This window comes from Dipteris shenzhenensis, chromosome 25 (assembly GCF_047967505.1).
Source record: "Dipteris shenzhenensis isolate YYH24624 ecotype China chromosome 25, Dip_SZ_1.0, whole genome shotgun sequence".
Classification (NCBI taxonomy): Eukaryota; Viridiplantae; Streptophyta; class Polypodiopsida; order Gleicheniales; family Dipteridaceae; genus Dipteris; species Dipteris shenzhenensis.
Genome location: NC_141620.1, coordinates 19,604,793 through 19,624,148, shown reverse-complemented (window position 1 = coordinate 19,624,148; position 19,356 = coordinate 19,604,793). Strand labels below are relative to the sequence as shown.

The following is a 19,356-nucleotide window of genomic DNA, read 5'->3' as shown; positions in this document are numbered from 1 at the left end:
ATTTCTTGAAGTAATTGTAAATGTGCAAATATTAAATACTACCTTGTCAAAGATTGTGAACATATTACTTTCTTAAAGTTCATTTTGCATAAAAATTAGCATTAGTTGAAAGTAATCTTATATGTCCATAGATGTAGTATAGAAGGTTGTCCAGACAATCTTTGCTATTAAGTACGAATATAATAGTTCAAAGGATTAACATATGTATTTCATTTTGGAAGTTTTTTTAAAAGTATCTCATCAAACAAAGGAGTATGTAAATTGATTTCCATGCATGAATATTTGTTAAATTTTATAATCCAACTATCCATCCTAAATGTATGGAAGCCTTTAAAAAATTGATATCCATGCATTACATTTTTTAGTCAAAGTCTCCATCCTAAATTCCATGGAAACCGTATCTCTGGTTTTGATTCAAATGGATCCAGAATAACTTGCAATTAATCTCACTCCTTATAATAGAAACATGTGTGAAATTTCAAATCAAAAAATTGGTACTCATATAAAAACTACAAATGGTATGTCTAATGCCTCACATGATCTGATTTATTAAAGGCATTCTTATTTTGTGTTATTTAAAATTCATGAAAGAATATTTTTTGACATTATTCATCACGTTTTTTAATTTTATTTATAATTTCACAAAGATAATAAGGTATTTTATTTTATTTATAATTTCACAAGAAGAAGAAGGGATAACCTTCTTTAGTGTGCTTGTGAGCTAGCTACTCACAATGCCCACCAACCCTTTGTGAAGGAGCACATAGGCTAGGTGGATTACAAGGCCATAAGGTAATTTAATTGAAACCATGTGATCCATGACTATACTAGGCAAATAGGCAATAGACAAATTGTAGAACAACAATCCTCTGCCAATAATGTTGCATGTAGGGGCACTTTCTACACACATTATCATGATATAATCCATTGTAAGTGAAGAGTTATGAATTGGAATAAATATTTAAGAAATCAAACCCATATCAATGAATTGAATAAAAATATGTGCACAATAAAGAAAGCCTTCCCACTCTAAAAAGATCATTAGTAACAACTAGCAAATATAGATACCTTTTAAAGAAACATAATTCTTGGTGATTACCTTAATGGACACTACTAAAGATTACATAAATTTTATAAGAAGAAAAATTATGAGATGAAATCACAAGTTACACACTTTTGTGTATACCTTTCAAATTAAAGCTAGTCCATTAGTTGTTGATGCTTCATCTGACACCAATGATTGCTTACGATTTAGTGGACCAGTGCACACCAATAGAAGGCAAGTTTCACTACAACATTCGTTACTATTGGCACAAATAGCACCGATGGATTTGCATGTAGGAATGGATTCTGTAAGAATGCCACAAATATGTATCATAATCAATAAGGTTAGTGATGCCAAAAGCTTTTAGGTAATCAAATCATCATACCTGTGAATGTAGCAAGGTCGTTGGTCATTAATGGTTTCTTTGATGCTAAGGGCTGCTCATACTTAAGTGGAAGAGCACACACTAGTAAAAGGCAGCTCTCACTACAACATTCATGGTTGCTTGCACAAATGGCGCCAATGGCTTTGCATGCAAGGGCTGATTCTGTAACAATGACAATTGGGCTCAAGTGAGTAATACTTTTATTGGTGGAAATTATCATAATTCTCTAATGACGTCAAGGACTCATCATGCTTAATTGGAAGAGCACATAGGAAATTTAGGGATCAAATTTTACCATAGCCAATGCTAGTTCATTCTTGTTAATCATGCTTAAGAGGGATAGAACACAATAATAAAAGACAATTTTCACTATAGCATTCATGGCTAGCCATGCAAATAGCACCGATGGATTTTCATGTCATGGTCAAAGCTATTTCAATGCCATGAAGATTCATAATGATCATTAAAACACTATACATAGATGACTATCACTTCTCACAAAAAAAACACTGATGAGGAATGCTTTTACGGGATAAAATTTTACCTGTTAGTGCTAGTCCATTGCTTAATGATGCAATGGTTGATGCCAATGATTGATCATTCTTAAGAGGAAGAGCACACATTAATGACATTCAATTTTCACAACAACATTCATGGCTAGTCGCACAAATAGTACCAATGGATTTGCATGTAGCGGTTGAATATGTATGAAGATAATTAACAATATACATATATACTATCATTGTAAATAGATGGCTATTGCTCCTAGAAACATCACCTATATAGGAAAATTTTATGGGATCTACCTTTACCTGTCAATGCTAGTCCATCACTTGTTGATGCAACCTTTGATACCAATGACTTCTCATGCTTAAGAGGAAGAGCACACACTAATAAGAGACAATTGTCGCTACAACATTCATGGCTAGCTGCACAAATAGCACCGATGGCTTTACATGTAGTGGCCACTTCTCCTTCTGCTTGAATGCCACAAAGATGAACGATGATCATTGTCACTATACATAGATGGCTATCATTGTACAATCATGACTATCATTACTCACGCCAAACAACATTGATGATGGAAATCTTTTAGCCATCAAATTTTACCTGCCAGTGCTAGTCCATTGTGTGTTGATGAAACCTTTGATGCCAATGACTCCTCACGCTTAAGAGGAAGAGCACACACTAATAAGAGACAGTTTTCACTGCAACATTCATGGCTAGATGCACATATAGCACCGATGGCTTTGCATGTAGTGGTTGATTCTGCTTCAATATCACAAACACACATGAAGATCATTAACACTATACATATATACTATCACTGTAAATAGATGGCTATTGCTCATAGAAACAACACCTATACGGGAAAGTTTTATGGGATTTAACTTTACCTGTCAATGCTATTCCATTGTTTGTTGATGTAACCTTTGATACCAATGACGTCTCATGCTTAAGAGGAAGAGCGCACACTAATAAGAGACAATTGTCACTACAACATTCATGGCTAGCTGCACAAATAGCACCGATGGCTTTACATGTAGTGGCCACTTTTGCTTTTACTTCTGCTTCAATGCCACAAACATGCATGAGGATCATTAGCACTATACATAGATGGCTAGCATTATACAATCATGATTATCACTACTCACACAAAACAACATTGATGAAAGTTTTTTAGATATCAAATTTTACCTGTTAGTGCTAGTCCATCGCTTGTTGATGAAACCTTTGATGCCAATGACTCCTCACGCTTAAGAGGAAGAGCACACACTAATAAGAGACAGTTTTCACTACAACATTCATGGCTAGATGCACATATAGCACCAATGGCTTTGCATCTAGCGGTTGATTCTTCTTCAATATAACAAATACACATGAAGATCATTAATACTATACATATATACTATCACTGTAAATACATGGCTATTGCTCATAGAAACAACACCTATATGGTAAAGTTTTATGGGATCTAACTGTACCTGTCAATGCTATTCCATTGCTTCTTGATGCAACCTTTGATACCAATGACTTCTCATGCTTAAGAGGAAGAGCACACACTAATAAGAGACAACTATCACTACAACATTCATGGCTAGCTGCACAGATAGCACCGATGGCTTTACATGTAGTGGCCACTTCTGCTTCTGCTTCAATGGCACAAACATGCATGCGGATCATTAGCACTATACATAGGTGGCTAGCATTGTACAATCATGATTATCACTACTCACACAAAACAACATTGATGAAAGTTTTTTAGACATCAAATTTTACGTGTTAGTGCTAGTGCATTGCTTGTTGATGAAACCTTTGATGCCAATGACTCCTCACGCTTAAGAGGAAGAGCACACACCAATAAGAGACAGTTTTCACTACAACATTCATGGCTAGACGCACATATAGCACCGATGGCTTTGCATCTAGCGGTTGATTCTGCTTCAATATCACAAATACACATGAAGATCATTAATACTTTACATATATGCTATCACTGTAAATAGATGGCTATTGCTCATAGAAAGAACACCTATATGGGAAAGTTTTATGGGATCTAACTTTACTTGTCAATGCTATTCCATTGCTTGTTGATGCAACCTTTGACACCAATGACTTCTCATGCTTAAGAGGAAGAGCACACACTAATAAGAGACAATTGTCACTACAACATTCATGGCTAGCTACACAAATAGCACCGATTGCTTTACATGTAGTGGCCACTTCTGCTTCTGCTTCAATGCCACAACAATGCATGAGGATCATTAGCACTATACATAGATGGCTAGCATTGTACAATCATGATTATCACTACTCACACAAAACAACATTGATGATGAAAGTTTTTTAGACATCAAATTTTACCTGTTAGTGCTAGTCCATTGCTTGTTGATGAAACCTTTGATGCCAATGACTCCTCACGCTTAAGAGGAAGAGCACACACCAATAAGAGACAGTTTTCACTACAACATTCATGGCTAGACGCACATATAGCACCGATGGCTTTGCATCTAGCGGTTGATTCTGCTTCAATATCACAAATACACATGAAGATCATTAATACTATACATATATACTATCACTGTAAATAGATGGCTATTGCTCATAGAAACAACACCTATATGGGATAGTTTTATGGGATCTAACTTCACCTGTCAATGCTATTCCATTGCTTGTTGATGCAACCTTTGATACCAATGACTTCTCATTCTTAAGAGGAAGAGCAGACACTAATAAGAGACAATTGTCACTACAACATTCATGGCTAGCTGCACAAATAGCACCGATGGCTTTACATGTAGTGGCCACTTTTGCTTTTACTTCTGCTTCAATGCCACAAACATGCATGAGGATCATTAGCACTATACATAGATGGCTAGCATTGTACAATCATGATTATCACTACTCACACAAAACAACATTGATGATGATAGTTTTTTAGACATCAAATTTTACCTGTTAGTGCTAGTTCATTGCTTGTTGATGAAACCTTTGATGCCAATGACTCCTCACGCTTAAGTGGAAGAGCACACACTAATAAGAGACAGTTTTCAGTGCAACATTCATGGCTAGATGCACATATAGCACCGATGGCTTTGCATGTAGGAATAGATTCTGCTTCAGATGCCACTCTCACATATGCATGGGGATAATTAGCACTACACAAAGGTCATCAATATCATAGCTAACTTAAACGCCATAGAAGAGGGATGTCTTTAAAGGATCAAATTTTAACTATGAGTGCTAGTCCATTTCTTGTTGAGGCAACGTTTGATGCCAATGATTGCTCGTGTTTAAGAGGAAGAGCACACACTAATAAGAGGCAATTTTCACGACAGCATTCATCGGTAGCCGCACAAATAGCACCGATGAAAGGAAGCCGATGAAGGAGCTAAAGAAGAGAGCGGAGTACCGATGGCCATGAGAACTTCACCTTTCAAATTGGACGGCTAAAGATACATGAGGATCATTAACACTCTAAAGAACAGAGCTAAATAGAGAACAGGAAGCCGATGAGGATCACTAACACTCTATGCAGATGACTACAACCGTAACCAAAAGTTGACGGAGCGAAGATACATGAGCATCCTTTGACACTCTACACAGATGACTATCGCTGTAAGCAAAGTTGACGGAATCCCTATGGCGCTAAGAATTTCACCTTTCAAAGGAAGTGCGGGGAGGAGGTGATCGCTGCTGGATTCCGTTAATATGGGGGCTGCCATTGCTGCATGCCAATCCACAAAGTTCAATATCAGCCGCAATCGATTTACAAGGAAAGCTTTCATTCGTAATACGCAAAAGAAGAGACTCGGTTGGATGAGCAGGGCTTTTCCGACCAGCAGTTGAGGCGCCATTCATGAAGGGTAACCCTCCGCGAGAGGCAGAAGCGGACGGGAGAGGCAAGCACATGCACAGCAGCAGCGCCCAAGCGAGGAAGGCGACGACGTCGAGGGTGGAAGCGCTGGTCTTCATGGTGCTGCAGGAGACCACGAAGAAGATTTTGAGATCCTGAAATGCCATAGCTATGCATCTGCTTAAATAGACAGATATGCTGACGAGCAACCCGTTGATCGATCACGTTGACCAACAAGAGCAACCCGTTTCTTTTCCTCTGAGCAACCCGTGATCCTCTCCTCTGAGCAAAGGTGACAGACAGGGGTGATACGTTCTCGAGTCGGTGCTGGATGCGTTTTGCCTCGATTCTAGCTGGGTCCTATCGCCGATGCCTTTTGCCTCGTGTTGCCCGCGCAAAATGCACCCAAATACGGGTTGCTTGAGTTGGCGGTCTCCCTGGCGCTCATAGAGACCTCCCACTGCCCATTGTCATCATGAGTACTGCTTTCTAGGAATTGTCAAGGGGGCGCACTGTTAATCAACCTGGAAAGTGATGCGAGAGGAAACCGTGATCCTCGTCTCTCGCATTTCCTCTCCACCCAAAACCAGTCTAATTTTTACGCAGCGCCATGGTTTAAGCTTAGAGTCCTTTTCTTCTAGTTTTTTATCTCCTGAACATAACTACCCTTTTCACGAACATTTCTCTCGAGAACAAATGAGACAGATGGTCATACAGTGAGAGGCTAGTCTCTGGTTTGAAAATGAGGAAAGTGACACTACAGCTTAATGCGCGGCCGTAAAGCAAAATCTGGTGCTTATAAATGTGTACATATAGAAATAAATTAGTAAATCAAACAAAAAAATGTATATAAAGAAGAATGAAGTTAGAAACTTTGAATTGATAAGAAATTGGTGTGTATTATAGATCCAAAACAAATAAACCACATATTGGTCCCAAAGATAGATTGATAACTCATTGACATGGATTATCGACTCCACATTGAGAGTGATCCTCAATCTTTCATAAAGTAACAATATTCCCACCTTAGCATTCCATACCAACATTAATTGTTGTTTGTATTGTTAATTGAAATGTAGACAAAGTACTTGATATGCCATAGTGGCCGGTGTGATCAAATCACATTTGTCCTTGGAATGAAAATTCTTCTACACACATGGGTGCCGATCAGAATCATTACTTCAAGTTCTCTTCTATTAAAATTGTTGCATATCAATCTTATTCCATTGTGGAGCCCTTGATAAATTTTCTATAGCATTTACTTATGAGGTGGAAATGAATCTCTGAATTTTATGGTGCAAATGTACTCACGTGGAAACTTTTCCTCTAGTGTTGGCACCTTTTTTTGAACGATACTTTGAAGAGGATTTTTATAACTTTCTTCAAGTCCATTAGTCTTCATGGTTCACCCACTATTGCATGTTAAGCATTGGTATTTTTGATCCTTTAAAGTGCATATCCTTCAAAAAAAATCCAAAATAGCCAAAATGACTTTCCAATGGTGGCGTTTGGTATGCACTAAAATCTGATCAACGTTATCCAAGATATGTCTGAAATTGCTATGAATGGAGTATCAACTAATGCATTAGATTCCATGAACATTGATGGCAAAAAAAATTAGGCTGAAAAGGATGTGGCTAGGAGAAGAGGCTTCTGCTCATGATCGCTCGCTCAAGTGGTGCAAAACCCTCTCTATGCTTTTTGAATTTGTTGCTGACTAATCGCATAAGAGTTCGTATGATGCAAGATCGAAGGAGTCTCTAGCCTCACATGCGTTGGATGAGATCTGAGGTGATGTCTAATGTCCACCTCACTCTCTATTTCATGCTATATGATGACCTAGATCGATGAGGTGAGAACTAGTACTTGCCCAACACTTACTACTTTAAATGCAAGAATAAGGCCCCTATTTTCTCTAGCCAATGTTCCTTCCCTTCTCATCTCTGTGCCAGCAAAGCTGTGCAAGAGAAATCATCTCTCACATGCAAGAACTACGCCATGAAAGACCTATCTTCACAGCAAGGTCACCCCAATTATGAAAGAATCCTCGAGACAAGCTAGTATTTCTTCAAGGAGCCAAATGGCAAGAAAGGACCACCATCTATGCTGAGTTCTTGCCATAGATTAGAACCTTGTTAGGAATTTTCAATGTAGGGGAATATTTTCCTAGGAAAGAATAGTATATGTTAGACTAGGTGGTGCAATATATGGAAACAAGGTGAATGGTAATAAATCATTCATAATTCCTACTCGAGATCTAAAACAATAAAAATAGTGAAAAAGAAGAGGAAGTGGATGTGCAACATGGAAAAGAGGGCAGAGATTTTGCAAGAGCTAATGAATTGAATCTATAAGAGAGAGTGAGAGGAAGGGAGGGAGAGAGATTGTTTGAGGGGGGGTTCCTACCACTTTTGAAAGTGTTACCAAAGGCCTAAGGCCACTGGTGACTATTGAGAGGAAGAGGAAGAGGAGAGAGATAGACGCAAGAGTTGTATTGAGAGGAGGAGAAAGAGGAGAGAGACACACACAAGAGTTGCTCCTAAGAAAGTGATTCTATTCATAGATCATAGGCACATATATAGTTGAGGACTAGGCTGAGTTAGGGCAAGCTATATATAGCTCTAACACCCCCACTCAAACTAGGCTCTCTAACTACGGATGAAAAAAACCCTTGGGAAGTACAAGGGAAAAACCCAAGCCACTATATATATCTATGTGAAAATGTATATACAAAGGATGGCCATATGCCAATTTGAATGATACAGTGCAAATTGCATGTGGATAGTACAAGGGCATAAGACAAGCACTTGTCCATAGTACAGTGCAACTTAGTATAGGCATTTGTTTGGTGCATGATACAGTGCAAAGTATGTGTGAAAAATAGAAAAATCTTCAACCACTTTTGTGGCGGCCTCAACTTGCTCTTGTGCCTGCATGACCCTCGCTTGTGCCTCCTCTACCTTGGCTTCTACACCTTCCCTGAGGCTTTTCTCAAGTTGTGCTACCTTTGCTACATTGGTGGCTTTCTCTTGTAGAAAAGTCACTTTCTAAGACGTCTGCTTCTCGTATTGCTCCAAGATCCCTTTGAGGGTGCATGCCATCAGGTGCATTGCAACTCTAGTGGACTGAGATGACAATTGGGATTTGCCATCCATGCAATTCTTTAGGTTGGTTAACACGCTCTTGGAGATCGCCCTTTAGAAAGATACATCATATCCTTTCACTTGCTCTACTGCTGCTTGAACTTGCCAGAACTTGTAGGTTCCTCTCGTATCAAGAAAGAAGTGAATTGAATTCTCAATACATCTTGAAGGTCTGATGGCAAGCTTGAAATCTTGACTCCACCATCTTTACTAATCTGAGCATTGGGGCATACGTCTAGAATATCCTGTCTCTTTCACTCTTTCTCAAAAAAGTGTGCTTGCGTATTGCCTCCACAAATTCCTAAATCCTTTTTAATCACTCTTTTATTGATGGTAATCTTATGACCTTGATAGACTAGTTGCCCTCCTTCACATTCATGTCCTGCACCATCTTGATGAAGTTTTGGAGAGCATCCAAATTGGGATTTTGAATAGTGAGAGAGGAATTCCCATATGTCACAATTTTAGGATGTGGGGATCTGGCACTATGCTGCAAAGGGGTAAGAAAGATTGTGTGACGAGCTCCCGGACTGTGCAAGGTCCATTACGAGAGGGGATAGAAGTTGCAGGAAGAGTGCAAGGAAGAAAAAATTGGTCAAGAGGGATAGAAGATGAAACAGTGAAGGAAATGGAATAGTGGAGGCTTGAGATTACAAGGGAGAATGAAACATTCGAGAGGGATATAAGAGGAAATGGTTAAGGGAATGGAATAGCTGACCTCACTATCCAGGTGAGAGCCATCATGGTGGTTGGCCAAAATTTTGAATAATTCAAGGTGGCAGTACTGACTTGCATGGTAATGAATGATTAGAAGTGGTGGCATCTAAGATTCCCAGCCATGTCTATGATGGCATCTAAGATCCATTGGGTTGTCAGCGAAAATGTATGCTATGTGTATCACCCACCCTAGAACCATGTTATTCTTGTGAGCCTAACAATGAGGCCACATATGGAATCATTACTTTACCAACAACTCATGCTATCGATGCATGGGAGGAATTATTTGCAAACTATGACTTTTAATTTAAAAAATTTTTCACCGATTTTCTCAAGAGGGATCATTTCCTACAATTCATCCATGTTATAAAGAGGAGACCAATGCTTGCAACAATGTTGTCATAGAAAACTATTCTAATGTGATATCAAAAGGCATAAATTGTGAGTGTATTTGAATTTATTTTAAACAATGATCACAAGTATGTAGCCCAGCAAAGATTTTATTTGGTCACGCAGTGTAATTTTCACTCACATGCAATAGTAAATCCAATACTTTTCTGCATTAACTTCACAAGATGTGCACAATTTCTCAATACATTGTGGAAAGATATTGATCATTGTATTGCTTTAGTTTATGTTTTGTATCTTCTATATGAGAAAAATCTATATTGGGGAATTTGGGAATTCTAAAGTGGGACTTGGGAGATTCCCAAATTCTGCAATACAATGTTTTTTTTGTTCTTGCATTGATTTAAGCATACTCAGATCAATCATTGCTGATAGATTTGTGTTTGTTTTTTCTACATGTTACAATAATGCCATGAAAAGGTTCAAGAAAGAGGGTTCTAGAACTAGAGGGTGAAAGCATGTTTAGGTGGTACACTATTATGGTCTATTAGGACATCTAAATGTCCACTATTAAGGCATTTCCAATGGTATTCATAAAAATCTAAAGGCTCTTATACCACTAGTTAAACTACAAAGATCTTAAAAGCACATCATTTGTTTCAATTTTTGTCCAATTGTCACATAATAGCATGAATAATAGTGGTGTCCGAGACACCACTAATTGTACCACCTTAACATGCATAGACCCTAGACCTAATCTTAAGGAGCCAAATGTTCATCGTCATGCTGAGGAAAGGGGGAAGCAAGTTGTTGTTGGCTCAAGTCTCGCTCAAGTGTTCAACCTCCTAATATCCTGGTAAATGAGGAGAAAGAAATGTCTAAGGAATATTTAGAAAAAAGGGTTGGGCATTCAAGTGAAGCAAAAGAAGAGGATGAATTGCTGAGATGGACATGGAGATAATAAGTGGTGATTGGGAAGACAAGACTTCTTGGGTTTGATGAATGTCTTAGGATCCCCCTTTGCATGTTGATTCCTTATGCTTCAATTAGGGGCTTGCATGAAAGAGTGCTTTCTAGAATGACGATTACTTGCCTGAGCTGGGGGCATTGATTGCATCCTTGTGCAAGTGTGATGGAGATGAGAGTCTTGTTACAAGTGCAATTGTGAATACATGGTCACAAGTATGGAAGGAGGTGGATAGTGAATTTGAGGAGGAGGTTGCAAGAAAATATAGCAAGTGGAATTTTATGTCTAAGAAGATGTTCTATGTATGCGAGAGAAATCATAGGACAACTATGCATGGATGGAGCTAATTGTTGCTAAGGCTTATACGGAGACAAGGTATAGACACATAAGAGTGATGTGCACATTGATAGATTGCATCTAATTACTACGGAAAGAACCAATGCGGTGGTCTCTCTAAGCCAACCTTCAATTTTAATGATCTGCATGGCTGCATGCCCAGTGATAAGTGGCAAAGTTGCACCAAAAGGCTGCACGATAATAAGTGATCAGGTGGCGTAGGCCAGAGAATGCACTGCACAAAGCAATGTAGAGATGCCATGTGTCGAGCTACGTGGTGTTTTGATCAAATGGATTACGTCTCATTATTACGCCAGTGCACCTTCATGATTGGGAAAATTTTCAATGAAAGCACGGGTTCGCACAAAATTCAAATATTCACCCAAAAGTGCATCGCATTATAGCCTCAAAATGACCCTGAAAATAGTTTCGCGATTGGCTACACCCAAGCTAACATTGACCCTCTTGCATTGATTTAAGTATACTCTGATGAATCATTGTTGATAGATTTGTGTTCATTTTTTCTATACATGTTGTAGTAATGCCACGAAAAGGTTCAAGCAAGAAAGTTCTAAAACTAGACCTAATCTTAAGGAGCCAGATGTTCATCCTCATGTTGAGGAAAGGGGGAAGCAAGTTATGGGCTCAAGTATCGCTCAAGTGTTCAACTTCCTAATATCCTAGTAAATGAGGAGAAAGAAGTGTCTAAGGAACATTCAGACAGGAACATTCAGACACAAGGGTTGGGCATTCAGGTGCAACAAAAGAAGATGAGGATGAATTTGTTGAGATGGACATGGAGATAATAAGTGGTGATTGGGAAGACAAGACTTCTTGGCTTTGATGAATGTCCTAGGATCCCCCTTTGCATGTTGATTCGTTATGCTTGGATTAGGGGCTTGCATGAACAAACCAATAAATTGGAAGCCCATTCTTTTAGGGATGTAGAGTCAAGCATGAAGTGTGGGTAAAAGTCAGAGCACATGCAATATAATACATATGGGCTTCCAGAAATAATATGTAGTTTAAAAATGTTCTCTTCAATTCCCAGGAGGATTATGTGATCTGGTTTCCTAGGAATGGTAGCTCATTTAGTAGGCTATTTGGAAGGTATGTTTGTTTCTATGAGCTATAATCACACCTACTAGTCAAACATCTTGCTCTCATATGACACTATAATAGGCTCAAAAGTAGTTGGAGTAGGGCATTTTGAATTTCAACCAAGTTTGTTATTAGTTACAAAAAAAAAGGGAAGATCATGACAAGATCTTTGGCTAGTGTAAGATTTCTCAAGAAAATCTATAGACTGAAGGGTAACATTCCCTTAAGTTTCTTTCATGTCGAAGATGAAGGACTGTGACTTTTTGTGCTTTGAGGTTTAATTACAAGAGACACTTTTACATTGGTCACTTTTACACTGGACATAAATATATGCAAACATATTTTACCCCCCTTGAAAAAAAAACATTAATTATGCAATTCACTAGCAATATTCCTCTATGCACATGCCTCTCTATGTAGATATCAATTATAAATAATGAATTACAATGAGATTACAATAGGCCTTGCTATGACACATGTGGACCTCTTTGTTCATACTTAGATAAAATTAGGATCAAGTATAGCAAGCTTCTAGATATATACCTTTAAGAAGAAGTGCTTATCAAAGTAAAGGAAGCGATTGATTCTTATTTTTATTACTTTATAATATATTAATGCTTGCTAAGTTAAAAACATGCTTATAGAAATAGTGATAAGCCTTCCCTCACTCCATGCTACAAAGGAAGTATTATTGAAATCTTTGTAGTTTTGCAAGATTTCATTATTTTAGCTATTGTTTATGTATATATCACCTTTAGTTGGATGACATTAGGTAAAGTGATTAACTAGGTAGACTTTGAAAAATATTCTTTACTAGGATTATGTTACTAATTATTTCTTGTATGCCTAGAGCACATATTCTTGTTTCACAAGTAATTTTGATTAATATATGAGAAAAGAAATTAATCTTTAAATTAAAAACGATCTTGCATAATGGATAATTTATGAATTAGAAAATTACCTTCTTATCAAAAAACTTTGAAAAATGATATATACTAGTTATAATTCATGGGATACTAGATCAACCAAAACAAGTAGCGGAGTATGTTTATGTGGAAAAGGAGTGGTAGATAACTTATAATTTTCTCATAGTTTTTAAAATATATACTTTATTAGTAGATAAAAAGTTATTGTGTGTCTTAGTGAAGAACCATATGTTTCTAGATTCAATGTTTTTAGTATAGACTTCAAATTTCTTAAAGAAATTGTAAATGTGAAAATAGTAAATACTACCATGCCAAAGATTATGAGCATATTACTTTATTAAGTTTTATTCTGCACAAAAATTAGCATTGAAAGTAGTTCAAGAAGGAAGTAATTGACATTTTTATTTTCATTTTTTTATAATATAGTAATTTTTAACTTTTTAAGAGCACATAGGTGAGGGAACTAGCTACAATTGTTTGGGTTCAAAATAGGTTTATATAAATCATAATAGGCCTTCCCTCAATCCATGCTAGAAAGGAAACATTGATGAAATCTTTGTAATTTTACAAGATTTCATTTGTTTAACTATTGTTTTTATGAATATTGGCTATTGCCTATGGCTGGATGACATTAAGTAAAGTGATTAATTGGCTAGAACTTGAATATATTATTTTGAAATAAATCGACAAGATTGCATTATCTCTATGCCTAGGGCATCGAATCTTTTCTCAAAAGTAAATTTGATCAATCTATGAGAAACTCAATTCATTTTCAAATTGTAAATGATCTTGCATGATAGATAAATTATGTGAATAAAATAAGATCCTATCAGAAAACTCTAAAAAAAGGTAGAGAACAACATTCCATGGGATGCTAGATCAACCAAAATAGGTAGTGGACTATTGTTATGTGAGAAATTCTTTGAAGAGGAGTGGTAGAATAAAATTTATTATTTTCTCATAGTTTTCAAAATATGAACTGGATCACATCTAAATTCAACATTTGTAATACAATCTTCACATTTCTTGAAGTAATTGTAAATGTGCAAATATTAAATACTACCTTGTCAAAGATTGTGAACATATTACTTTCTTAAAGTTCATTTTGCATAAAAATTAGCATTAGTTGAAAGTAATGTTATATGTCCATAGATGTAGTATAGAAGGTTGTCCAGACGATCTTTGCTACTAAGTACGAATATAATAGTTCAAAGGATTAACATATGTATTTCATTTTGGAAGTTTTTTTAAAAGTATCTCATCAAACAAAGGAGTATGTAAATTGATTTCCATGCATGAATATTTGTTAAATTTTATAGTCCAACTATCCATCCTAAATGTATGGAAGCCTTTAAAAAATTGATATCCATGCATTAAGACTTGTTACATTTTTTAGTCAAAGTCTCCATCCTAAACTCCATGGAAACGGTATATCTGGTTTTGATTCAAATGGATCCAGAATAACTTGCAATTAATCTCACTCCTTATAATAGAAACATGTGTGAAATTTCAAATCAAAAAATTGGTACTCATATAAAAACTACAAATGGTATGTCTAATGCCTCACATGATCTGATTTATTAAAGGCATTCTTATTTTGTGTTATTTAAAATTCATGAAAGAATATTTTTTGACATTATTCATCACGTTTTTTAATTTTATTTATGATTTCACAAAGATAATAAGGTATTTTATTTTATTTATAATTTCACAAGAAGAAGAAGGTATAACCTTCTTTAGTGTGCTTGTGAGCTAGCTACTCACAAAGCCCACCAACCCTTTGTGAAGGAGCACATACGCTAGGTGGATTACAAGGCCATAAGGTAATTTAATTGAAACCATGTGATCCATGACTATACTAGGCAAATAGGCAATAGACAAATTGTAGAACAACAATCCTCTGCCAATAATGTTGCATGTAGGGGCACTTTCTGCACACATTATCATGATATAATCCACTGTAAGTGAAGAGTTATGAATTGGAATAAATATTTAAGAAATCAAACCCATATCAATGAATTGAATAAAAATATGTGCACAATAAAGAAAGCCTTCCCACTCTAAAAAGATCATTAGTAACAACTAGCAAATATAGATACCTCTTAAAGAAACATAATTCTTGGTGATTACCTTAATGGACACTACTAAAGATTACATAAATTTTATAAGAAGAAAAATTATGAGATGAAATCACAAGTTACACACTTTTGTGTATACCTTTCAAATTAAAGCTAGTCCATTAGTTGTTGATGCTTCATTTGACACCAATGATTGCTTATGATTTAGTGGACCAGTGCACACCAATAGAAGGCAAGTTTCACTACAACATTCGTTACTATTGGCACAAATAGCACCGATGGATTTGCATGTAGGAATGGATTCTGTAAGAATGCCACAAATATGTATCATAATCAATAAGGTTAGTGATGCCAAAAGCTTTTAGGTAATCAAATCATCATACCTGTGAATGTAGCAAGGTCGTTGGTCATTAATGGTTTCTTTGATGCTAAGGGCTACTCATACTTAAGTGGAAGAGCACACACTAGTAAAAGGCAGCTCTCACTACAACATTCATGGTTGCTTGCACAAATGGCGCCAATGGCTTTGCATGCAAGGGCTGATTCTGTAACAATGACAATTGGGCTCAAGTGAGTAATACTTTTATTGGTGGAAATTATCATAATTCTCTAATGACGTCAAGGACTCATCATGCTTAATTGGAAGAGCACATAGGAAATTTAGGGATCAAATTTTACCATAGCCAATGCTAGTTCATTCTTGTTAATCATGCTTAAGAGGGATAGAACACAATAATAAAAGACAATTTTCACTATAGCATTCATGGCTAGCCACGCAAATAGCACCGATGGATTTTCATGTCATGGTCAATTCTATTTCAATGCCATGAAGATTCATAATGATCATTAAAACACTATACATAGATGACTATCACTTCTCACAAAAAAAACACTGATGAGGAATGCTTTTACGGGATAAAATTTTACCAGTTAGTGCTAGTCCATTGCTTAATGATGCAATGGTTGATGCCAATGATTGATCATTCTTAAGAGGAAGAGCACACATTAATGACATTCAATTTTCACAACAACATTCATGGCTAGTCGCACAAATAGTACCAATGGATTTGCATGTAGCGGTTGAATATGTATGAAGATAATTAACAATATACATATATACTATCATTGTAAATAGATGGCTATTGCTCCTAGAAACATCACCTATATAGGAGAATTTTATGGGATCTACCTTTACCTGTCAATGCTAGTCCATCACTTGTTGATGCAACCTTTGATACCAATGACTTCTCATGCTTAAGAGGAAGAGCACACACTAATAAGAGACAATTGTCGCTACAACATTCATGGCTAGCTGCACAAATAGCACCGATGGCTTTACATGTAGTGGCCACTTCTCCTTATGCTTGAATGCCACAAAGATGAACGATGATCATTGTCACTATACATAGATGGCTATCATTGTACAATCATGACTATCACTACTCACGCAAAACAACATTGATGATGGAAATCTTTTAGCCATCAAATTTTACCTGCCAGTGCTAGTCCATTGTGTGTTGATGAAACCTTTGATGCCAATGACTCCTCACGCTTAAGAGGAAGAGCACACACTAATAAGAGACAGTTTTCACTGCAACATTCATGGCTAGATGCACATATAGCACCGATGGCTTTGCATGTAGCGGTTGATTCTGCTTCAATATCACAAACACACATGAAGATCATTAACACTATACATATATACTATCACTGTAAATAGATGGCTATTGCTCATAGAAACAACACCTATACTGGAAAGTTTTATGGGATCTAACTTTACCTGTCAATGCTATTCCATTGTTTGTTGATGTAACCTTTGATACCAATGACGTCTCATGCTTAAGAGGAAGAGCACACACTAATAAGAGACAATTGTCACTACAACATTCATGGCTAGCTGCACAAATGGCACCGATGGCTTTACATGTAGTGGCCACTTTTGCTTTTACTTCTGCTTCAATGCCACAAACATGCATGAGGATCATTAGCACTATACATAGATGGCTAGCATTATACAATCATGATTATCACTACTCACACAAAACAACATTGATGAAAGTTTTCTAGATATCAAATTTTACCTGTTAGTGCTAGTCCATCGCTTGTTGATGAAACCTTTGATGCCAATGACTCCTCACGCTTAAGAGGAAGAGCACACACTAATAAGAGACAGTTTTCACTACAACATTCATGGCTAGATGCACATATAGCATCGATGGCTTTGCATCTAGCGGTTGATTCTGCTTCAATATCACAAATACACATGAAGATCATTAATAGTATACATATATACTATCACTGTAAATAGATGGCTATTGCTCATAGAAACAACACCTATATGGTAAAGTTTTATGGGATCTAACTGTACCTGTCAATGCTATTCCATTGCTTCTTGATGCAACCTTTGATACCAATGACTTCTCATGCTTAAGAGGAAGAGCGCACACTAATAAGAGACAACTATCACTACAACATTCATGGCTAGCTGCACAGATAGCACCGATGGCTTTAAATGTAGTGGCCACTTCTGCTTCTGCTTCAATGGCACAAACATGCATGCGGATCATTAGCACTATACATAGGTGGCTAGCATTGTACAATCATGATTATCACTACTCACACAAAACAACATTGATGAAAGTTTTTTAGACATCAAATTTTATGTGTTAGTGCTAGTCCATTGCTTGTTGATGAAACCTTTGATGCCAATGACTCCTCACGCTTAAGAGGAAGAGCACACACCAATAAGAGACAGTTTTCACTACAACATTCATGGCTAGATGCACATATAGCACCGATGGCTTTGCATCTAGCGGTTGATTCTGCTTCAATATCATAAATACACATGAAGATCATTAATACTTTACATATATGCTATCACTGTAAATAGATGGCTATTGCTCATAGAAAGAACACCTATATAGGAAAGTTTTATGGGATCTAACTTTACTTGTTAATGCTATTCCATTGCTTGTCGATGCAACCTTTGACGCCAAAACTTCTCATGCTTAAGAGGAAGAACACACACTAATAAGAGACAATTGTCACTACAACATTCATGGCTAGCTACACAAATAGCACCGATGGCTTTACATGTAGTGGCCACTTGTGCTTCTGCTTCAATGCCACAACAATGCATGAGGATCATTAGCACTATACATAGATGGCTAGCATTGTACAATCATGATTATCACTACTCACACAAAACAACATTGATGATGAAAGTTTTTTCTCGGGGGGGTCACTATGTATAAACCCTCTATACCACGTGCGTTCAAGGCATATTTCTAAAATCCCTTATCTGTAAATTTTTCATTAATAAAATGTACCCCTTTTCTATACAAATTTGTAAATTTTTTCCAAAACTATTTAAAATAGTCCCTTATGTATATTTATTTCTGTAAATTTTAGAAATAAAAAATATCCTTCTGTTGAACTCACGTGATAGGGTTACATATGATGAGTGACCCCCCCGAGAGTTTTTTAGACATCAAATTTTACCTGTTAGTGCTAGTCCATTGCTTGTTGATGAAACCTTTGATGCCAATGACTCCTCACGCTTAAGAGGAAGAGCACACACCAATAAGAGACAGTTTTCACTACAACATTCATGGCTAGACGCACATATAGCACCGATGGCTTTGCATCTAGCGGTTGATTCTGCTTCAATATATCACAAATACACATGAAGATCATTAATACTATACATATATACTATCACTGTAAATAGATGGCTATTGCTCATAGAAACAACACCTATATGGGATAGTTTTATGGGATCTAACTTCACCTGTCAATGCTATTCCATTGCTTGTTGATGCAACCTTTGATACCAATGACTTCTCATTCTTAAGAGGAAGAGCACACACTAATAAGAGACAATTGTCACTACAACATTCATGGCTAGCTGCACAAATAGCACCGATGGCTTTACATGTAGTGGCCACTTTTGC

At 36.7% G+C, this 19,356-nt stretch overlaps 1 long non-coding RNA gene across 2 annotated transcripts in view; it reads right to left on the bottom strand.

Annotated features, from left to right (window-relative positions):
- Positions 1-1,365: 1,365 nt before the first annotated feature.
- Positions 1,366-19,356, bottom strand: part of LOC147885563 (uncharacterized) — a 35,778-nt gene continuing 17,787 nt past the window's right edge. The window contains exons 1-3 of one of the 2 annotated variants that reach the window (XR_015543491.1): positions 2,541-2,670; positions 2,243-2,407; positions 1,375-1,592 (exon numbers count right to left, since the gene is read on the bottom strand). This is a non-coding gene — a long non-coding RNA (uncharacterized LOC147885563). Of the gene's footprint in view, positions 1,593-2,242; positions 2,408-2,540; positions 2,671-19,356 lie in introns of those variants that run through there. The other variant, XR_015543492.1, reaches the window with a different exon arrangement.